Here is a 9,758-nt window from a genome sequence, read left to right as displayed (position 1 = left end):
TGTTTATGTCATAATTCTGACTGTTTTGTCATAATTATGTCATAATGATTGTTTATATCATAAGTATGACTGTTTTGTCATAATTATGTTGTCATAATGACTGATTTTGTCATAATTATGACTGTTTTGTCATAATTATGTCATAATGACTGTTTCTGTCATAATTATGACTGTTTTGTCATAATTATATGTCATAATGACTGTTTATGACATATTTATGACTGTCTGTTTTTGTCATAATTATGTCATAATGACTGTTTCTGTCATAATTATGTTGTCATAATGACTGTTTGTCATAACTGTGACTGTAACCAAAGACTATAGAATAATGCCTTTGCTGTAACTATGTTATAATGGCTGGTTGTCATATTATGTCATTACGACTCAGGATTTTCAAATGTTGTTAGTTTTTATAATATTAATAATTGACCGTATACATTTTTTTTGCTCTTTTTTTCTTATATGGTGGAAACTGATAAGGAAATAGTCCATATGCAGCAACCATTATATATGTATGTATACATATTATGTATGTACATTATATATATACAGTATATATGGGTGAGCGGACTATTGAGGATTATGCTAAGGACTTTATTGAATTGGCTAATCTGTCTTCTATGGATGATCACTGCCTGATGATTTTCTTCCGTGGAGGACTCTTAGAGCCATTGGCCTCCCTCATGCCCATGTTTGAACCTGGCTGGACTTTACAAATGTTCATTGACATAGCTCTGCAAATGAGTGGCTCTCCTTTTACTGTGGAAATTCTAGAAGAGGACAACAATGTTCCCACAGTAAACTCCAGCTCAGAGCCACTACGCAAGATGTCTGCCAGCCCTGAGCCACAGCACAGGATGTCTGCTAGCCCTGAGCCACCGCACAAGATGTCTGCTGGTCCAGAGCCTGTTCAAAAGATGGATGCCCTTCTAGAGTCTGTTCACAAGATGGCCTCCCTTCTAGAGTCTGTTCGCAAAATGGCTGCCCTTCCAGAGTCTCCGCTGGTCCCGCCCGGCCTTCCAGAGTCTCCGCTGGTCCCGCCCGGCCTTCCAGAGTCTCCGCTGGTCCCGCCCGGCCTTCCAGAGCCTCCGCTGGTCCCGCCCGGCCTTCCAGAGCCTCCGCTGGTCCCGCCCGGCCTTCCAGAGCCTCCGCTGGTCCCGCCCGGCCTTCCAGAGCCTCCGCTGGTTCCGCCCGGCCTTCCAGAGCCTCCGCTGGTTCCGCCCAGCCTTCCAGAGCCTCCGCGGGTTCAGCCCAGCCTTCCAGAGCCTCCGCTGTTTCCGCCCAGCCTTCCAGAGCCTCCGCTGGTTCCGCCCAGCCTTCCAGAGCCTCCGCTGGTTCCGCCCAGCCTTCCAGAGCCTCCGCTGGTTCAGCCCAGCCTTCCAGAGCCTCCGCTGGTTCCATCCAGTCATCCTGAGATTCCTGTCTGCCTGGTTCTGGTCATGGAGGCCATGCATGGACTGTGTGGGTTCCCACCCACCCCCCCTGCTGCTCCAGTCCCGCCACCTCTGTCTCCTGACAGTCCCTCTGCTCACCCACATGCCACCTTCGGTGCAGAGGACTTGCCGTGGGACTGCCAGTCTCCATCGGTGTCCAGACTGAAGGATCCCTCACATCACCTCCAGTCTCAGTGTCCTGGACTCCACCTCGGCCCTCCGACCCTGCGGCTCCACCCCGGCTCTGTGCTCCCTCGTCTCCGTTGTCGGCCGTCGGCCCACCAGCTCCTCCGGGCTCCATCGTCTCTCCGGCTCCGCCCCGGTCAGTCGTCGCCCCACCTTCGCCTCTGGACTCTACTCCTCCGGCTGCGCCTCGTCACTCCGTCCTGCCGGCTCTGTGGACCTCCTCCCTCCCGTGGGCACAGCCTCGATCCTCTGTCACTCCGGCTCCGCTGCGTACCTCCGGACCTCCATCTCCGCCGGGGTCGCCAGAGCCTTGGGTTCCGCCTTGGCCCTCCGGATCCTCTGTGTCGTCCAGGACCATCGACTCTCCGGTTCTGCCTCGGGCTCCACCGGCTCCACCTCCGTCGGTCGGCCCCATGCAGGAGCCAACCCTTCCTCCGCCATGGCTTCTCCCTCCGTCGGCTCCGCCGCAGTTCATAGTTCCAGTACCCCCACATGGACCTGGCCCTCCATCCCTCCCCCTGTTCCGCCTCCGCTCCACCACCCTCCGGGTTTCATTAGGTGGTTAGAGCGTCTGGAAGCCGCTCCTTGGGGAGGGGCTCTGTCACGTATTGGTCGTCTTGTCATCATGAACTCTTGCACACACATTCTGGACTGCAATCCCCATAAGCCACTGCACCAATCACTGCACACAGCTGCTCCTCGTTTCCCACTGCACTGATTGCTGCACACATCTGTTTCACATTGACTCTCATGCATTTAAGCCACTGACACACACAGCCAAACTATAAATTACTATATATTTAGTTCCCAGCATATGGAAAATGTGTAATATTTAAAAATAAATCATGTATCATGTAACTCAATCTTTAGTCACTCTTATGAAAAATAACCATGCTTTTTACACAATTTATTTTTGAATCTTTTTTTTTTTTTTCAGAGTAAAGAAGCAGGTTTAAGAATCTGCTTTCTGGGAGTAGGAAAAAACAAACTCAGTACATAATTGTTGTATATGTAACACTTTATTCATAGGTTCTCAAAATTATATCCATTTTCTTTATCTGGTTACTTCTGTAGTGGTGGACTGAGAAAGGGCTGGACTTTGTCGAAGAGATGAAAGAGAAAGAAAGCTGCTGTGAAAATAATGACATTGCTTCTCAAACAACCAAGTAGGACAATACTGTAATACTTTAGATAAAGATTATCTGTACTAAATATCCCATCAGTTACATTCATCTCCTGCATTGTAGGTTCAAATCAGCAGTGAAAAGGGTGAATTTGACGCCTAATTCTCTGTTCCTTGGCCTTCATGAGACTCACTTGCAGTTTATTGTGTGGAAGGAGATGCTGGGCTTCATCAAACCAGGTGAGGATATCAGATATTCATACGTAGACAATACCATATACAGCGAGTTCAAAAGTTTACATACACCTTGCAGAATCTGCTTAATGTTAATTAGTAAAATAAAAGGGATCATACAAAATGCATGTTATTTTTTATTTAGTACTGACCTGAATAAGATATTTCACATAAAAGACATTTACATTTTAGTCCATAAGAGAAAATAATGGTTGAATTTATAAAAAAAAAAATCCTTTAGGTCCCACAAATTCTTTGTTTTTTGTGATTTTTTTTGTGTATTTAAACCCTTTCCAACAATGACTGTATGCAACTATTACAGAAGGTTCAAACGCTCACTGATGCTTCAGAAGGAAAAACGATGCATTAAGAACCGGGGGTGTAAACTTTTGAACGAAATTAAGATGTGTACATTTTTCTTATTTTACCTAAATTTAATGTTTTTTTTATATATATTTTTATTTATTTAGTACTGCCCTTCAAAAGCTACAGAAAACACGAGACAAGACAAAAAAAGGTTAAATTGACCCTGATCTTCAGGGTCTTTGAGTGTTTGAACCTTCTAGTTGCATATGAGTCCCTCAGTTGTCCTCAGTCTGAAAAGATGGGGACACAATTACACAAAAATTCTGAAAAACCAAAGAAATTGTGGGACCTGAAGGATTTTTCTGAAGAACATCGGGCAGTATAAATGTTCAGTACAAACAAGGAACTTATGAACAGCTATCGCTAAACAATCAAACAAAAAAACAAGCTGTGGATCATTCAGGTAACAACACAGTATTAAGAATCAAGTGTATGTAAAGTCATTTTTGATAAATTAAATAAAAACTATTATTTTCTCTTATGGAATATATGTAAATGTATTTTATGTGAAATGTCTTATGCAGGTCAGTACTAAATAAAAAATAACATGCATTTTGTATGATCCCTTTTATTTTGGTAAAATAATTAAATGGTTGCAGAATCTGCAAGGTGTATGTAAACTTTTGACTTCAACTGTAAATGTCTATCAGGAAAATAATCAGTTTGCAAATTCACTGCCAGTCAAAGGTATCGAATAACTGTTTTTTTTTATGTTTTTAAAGTCTCTTATGCTCACCAACGCTGTATTATTTGACTCTATATATACAGTAAAAATAGTCATATTGTGAAATAATAGTATGATTTAAAATAATTTTGTATTTGAATATTTTTAAGATGTAATTTATTCCTGTGAAGGCAAAGCTGAATTTTCATAATCGTCTTCAGTGTCACATGATCCTTCAGAAATCATTCTAATATTCTAATCTGTTTTTGTTGCCTAATATTTTTGAGGAACTGTGATACATGTTTTCAGCATTATTATAGGTGCTCAATTATTAAAATCAATAATGATTTAAAAATGGTTATTATCAATGTTAAAAAAGTTTTTGCTGATTAATATTTTCGTCTGTCTTACGTCTTCTGAATTCTTTGATGAATAAAAGATGCTTTTACTCACAGCATTTATTTGAAACAGAAATATTTGTAACATTAGAAATGTTACTGTGAAAACTGATCAATTTAATAAAAGTATTAATTTCCTTCAACAAATATTTTTACTGTATCCACATTATGTTATGCAGCACAAAACATGATAATAAAATAAATAATAACAAAATATCACATAATAGTAATAAAAAAGATTTTTGTCAAAATCAGCATGTTAGAATGATTTCTAAAGGATCATGTGACACTGAAGACTGGAGGAATGATGCTAAAAAGTAGCTTTGTCATCACAGGAATACATTGTATAATATATTAATAGTACATTATAAACAGTTATTTTAAATTGTATTAATATTACACACATACTATTGTTTTGATCAAATAATTGCATCCTCAGAGAGAGATTTCTTTGGAAAACTTTTAGGAAATCAAAATTATTTCCTACATTTGATTATGATAAACTAATCTGTTTATCTTTCATGGTTTGTGTTTCTTAGTCCCGGATCGTAATGTCATACATGACTGTCATGACCCATACCTGAGGGTCTCCTCTGATGGCCGCAGCGTCATCCGCACATCCAAAAAGGGTATTTTCTTGCGTCACAAAGACTACAGGCCTCTGGCCAGGACCCACAAGACCTTCCAGTCAGGACAGCACTATTGGGAGGTGGACGTAGGAGCAAAGATAGACTGGAGTGTGGGCTTCGATGGTGGGTGTATAAGCAACTTAAACAAGGACATCGGCCTTCACCTTAAGCATGACCAAGGCTACTGTATCAAAGAGTATGAGACAGTGACAGAGATGGATCTTACGGTGAAACCACGCAGGATAGGGCTGTACCTGGACTGCGACAGGTGTCAGGTGTGCTTCTATAATGCTGATGACATGACTCTACTGCACACCTCCACATACCCTTCACCCATCCCATACTCCCTCAGCCTTTCTCCAGGAGCTTATCTGGCAGGGAAGAATGCTGATCCAATCACAGTGACCTGGAACTGATCCATCCGGGATGTAATTGACACTTTAGTAAGATGGTTAGAAGAACTGGTCCATTTAATGTTTTTGAGGTGTAGGTAATTGAGAGAAAAGTTATTGGCTGCTGTATTTACTTGCTCAGTTTGTTAGTGGGTGGTTTGCTTTTTTCTTTTTCTTTTTTTTTATATTTGTGACAGACACTATAAACACTCATTTCTGAGAACACAAAAGACCACATGAATTTTCCTTTCAGAGCCATTTCCACTACATAAGAAAAAATCATATTTTTTGTGAACCATAATTATAACATGACGTCAAAAAGTCATAATTATATACTGTAAGATAAAAACCTCAAAGTTATATCAAAACTATGAAATACTAAGCCATAATTATCATTATTAGCAATTAAGTTATTTTTCTTTCTCACAATTTCAACTTTTTGTTATGTCATAATGACTGTTAGTCGCTTTGGAATTATAAGGTTCTATCTGATGTTGTTTTTTTTTGTCAAAATTGAGTTATTCACATATTCTTATTCTGTGACAACTTATCTACATTATGTGTATTATTCTTTTGTATGCTGTGTACATTTTAGAAAAAAAAGGGATCTACCTATAGAAATCTATGGAACTCAAAAACCTTAAAGCTCAATATCTCAAAACTGCTCAGATTGCAGATAGAACCTTATAATTCCAAGTCGACGGTTTGTCATAATGTTATGTTTGTTATGGTTTGTTATGTTTTTGTTATAATATTATATATATATATATATATATATTTATATTTATATATATATATTTTTTTTTTAATAATAACTGTTTATGTCATAATTATGGCTGTTTGTCATAACTGTTATTTCACAATAACGGTTTGTCATAATTCTGACTGTTTATGTCATAATTATGTTGTCATAATTTGGACCGTCATAATTATGTCATAATTACCATTTGTTATAAACTGTGACTGCAACTATGTCATTATGACTGTTTATGTCATAATTATGACTGTTTTCGTCATAATTGTGTTGTCATAACTATGAATGTTTATGTCATAATTCTGACTGTTTTCGTCATAATTGTGTTGTCATAACTATGAATGTTTATGTCATAATTCTGACTGTTTTCATCATAATTGTGTTGTCATAATGGTTGTTTGTGTCATAATTTTGACTGCTTTTGTCATAATTATGTTGACTGTTTGACATAATTTTGACCATTATAATTATGTCATAATGACCATTTGTCATAACTGTGACTGTAACTATGTCATAATGACTGTTTATGTCATAATTATGACTGCTTTTGTCATAATTATATTGTTATAATGACTGCTTGTGTCATAATTTTGACTTTTTGGTCATAATTATATGTCATAATGGTTGTTTGTATCATAATTATGTCTGTTTATGTCATAATTATGACTGCTTTTGTCATAATTATATTGTTATAATGACTGCTTGTGTCATAATTTTGACTTTTTGGTCATAATTATATGTCATAATGGTTGTTTGTCTGTTTTTGTCATAATGACTGTTTGTCATAATTTTGACTGTTATAATTATGTCATAATGACCATTTGTCATAACTGTGACTGTAACTATGTCATAATGACTGTTTATGTCATAATTATGTCATAATGACTGTTTTTGTCATAATTATGTCATGATTGTAATAATTATGACTGTTTTTTGTCAAACTTATGTCTTAATGACTGTTTATGTAATAATTATGACAGTCATAATTATGTCATAATGAACATTTGTTATAATTACTGTTTATGTCATAATTCTGACTGTTTTGTCATAATTATGTCATAATGATTGTTTATATCATAAGTATGACTGTTTTGTCATAATTATGTTGTCATAATGACTGATTTTGTCATAATTATGACTGTTTTGTCATAATTATGTCATAATGACTGTTTCTGTCATAATTATGACTGTTTTGTCATAATTATATGTCATAATGACTGTTTATGACATATTTATGACTGTCTGTTTTTGTCATAATTATGTCATAATGACTGTTTCTGTCATAATTATGTTGTCATAATGACTGTTTGTCATAACTGTGACTGTAACCAAAGACTATAGAATAATGCCTTTGCTGTAACTATGTTATAATGGCTGGTTGTCATATTATGTCATTACGACTCAGGATTTTCAAATGTTGTTAGTTTTTATAATATTAATAATTGACCGTATACATTTTTTTTGCTCTTTTTTTCTTATATGGTGGAAACTGATAAGGAAATAGTCCATATGCAGCAACCATTATATATGTATGTATACATATTATGTATGTACATTATATATATACAGTATATATGGGTGAGCGGACTATTGAGGATTATGCTAAGGACTTTATTGAATTGGCTAATCTGTCTTCTATGGATGATCACTGCCTGATGATTTTCTTCCGTGGAGGACTCTTAGAGCCATTGGCCTCCCTCATGCCCATGTTTGAACCTGGCTGGACTTTACAAATGTTCATTGACATAGCTCTGCAAATGAGTGGCTCTCCTTTTACTGTGGAAATTCTAGAAGAGGACAACAATGTTCCCACAGTAAACTCCAGCTCAGAGCCACTACGCAAGATGTCTGCCAGCCCTGAGCCACAGCACAGGATGTCTGCTAGCCCTGAGCCACCGCACAAGATGTCTGCTGGTCCAGAGCCTGTTCAAAAGATGGATGCCCTTCTAGAGTCTGTTCACAAGATGGCCTCCCTTCTAGAGTCTGTTCGCAAAATGGCTGCCCTTCCAGAGTCTCCGCTGGTCCCGCCCGGCCTTCCAGAGTCTCCGCTGGTCCCGCCCGGCCTTCCAGAGTCTCCGCTGGTCCCGCCCGGCCTTCCAGAGCCTCCGCTGGTCCCGCCCGGCCTTCCAGAGCCTCCGCTGGTCCCGCCCGGCCTTCCAGAGCCTCCGCTGGTCCCGCCCGGCCTTCCAGAGCCTCCGCTGGTTCCGCCCGGCCTTCCAGAGCCTCCGCTGGTTCCGCCCAGCCTTCCAGAGCCTCCGCGGGTTCAGCCCAGCCTTCCAGAGCCTCCGCTGTTTCCGCCCAGCCTTCCAGAGCCTCCGCTGGTTCCGCCCAGCCTTCCAGAGCCTCCGCTGGTTCCGCCCAGCCTTCCAGAGCCTCCGCTGGTTCAGCCCAGCCTTCCAGAGCCTCCGCTGGTTCCATCCAGTCATCCTGAGATTCCTGTCTGCCTGGTTCTGGTCATGGAGGCCATGCATGGACTGTGTGGGTTCCCACCCACCCCCCCTGCTGCTCCAGTCCCGCCACCTCTGTCTCCTGACAGTCCCTCTGCTCACCCACATGCCACCTTCGGTGCAGAGGACTTGCCGTGGGACTGCCAGTCTCCATCGGTGTCCAGACTGAAGGATCCCTCACATCACCTCCAGTCTCAGTGTCCTGGACTCCACCTCGGCCCTCCGACCCTGCGGCTCCACCCCGGCTCTGTGCTCCCTCGTCTCCGTTGTCGGCCGTCGGCCCACCAGCTCCTCCGGGCTCCATCGTCTCTCCGGCTCCGCCCCGGTCAGTCGTCGCCCCACCTTCGCCTCTGGACTCTACTCCTCCGGCTGCGCCTCGTCACTCCGTCCTGCCGGCTCTGTGGACCTCCTCCCTCCCGTGGGCACAGCCTCGATCCTCTGTCACTCCGGCTCCGCTGCGTACCTCCGGACCTCCATCTCCGCCGGGGTCGCCAGAGCCTTGGGTTCCGCCTTGGCCCTCCGGATCCTCTGTGTCGTCCAGGACCATCGACTCTCCGGTTCTGCCTCGGGCTCCACCGGCTCCACCTCCGTCGGTCGGCCCCATGCAGGAGCCAACCCTTCCTCCGCCATGGCTTCTCCCTCCGTCGGCTCCGCCGCAGTTCATAGTTCCAGTACCCCCACATGGACCTGGCCCTCCATCCCTCCCCCTGTTCCGCCTCCGCTCCACCACCCTCCGGGTTTCATTAGGTGGTTAGAGCGTCTGGAAGCCGCTCCTTGGGGAGGGGCTCTGTCACGTATTGGTCGTCTTGTCATCATGAACTCTTGCACACACATTCTGGACTGCAATCCCCATAAGCCACTGCACCAATCACTGCACACAGCTGCTCCTCGTTTCCCACTGCACTGATTGCTGCACACATCTGTTTCACATTGACTCTCATGCATTTAAGCCACTGACACACACAGCCACCTGGCGAAGTCTTATTGTTCCATCTGGTCATTATTTCCGAGCGTTTATTCCCGTGTTTGATTTCCTGTGTTTTTGATTCCTGGACTCCTTCCCGTGTTTTGATTCTCGCTGCCAGCCCCGACCTTTCTGCCTGTTTTGACCACGATTTCTGCCTGCCTCTTA

This window comes from Garra rufa, chromosome 9, assembly GCF_049309525.1.
Source record: "Garra rufa chromosome 9, GarRuf1.0, whole genome shotgun sequence".
NCBI classification, from domain to species: Eukaryota; Metazoa; Chordata; class Actinopteri; order Cypriniformes; family Cyprinidae; genus Garra; species Garra rufa.
Note: the sequence above shows the minus strand (reverse complement) of the source record.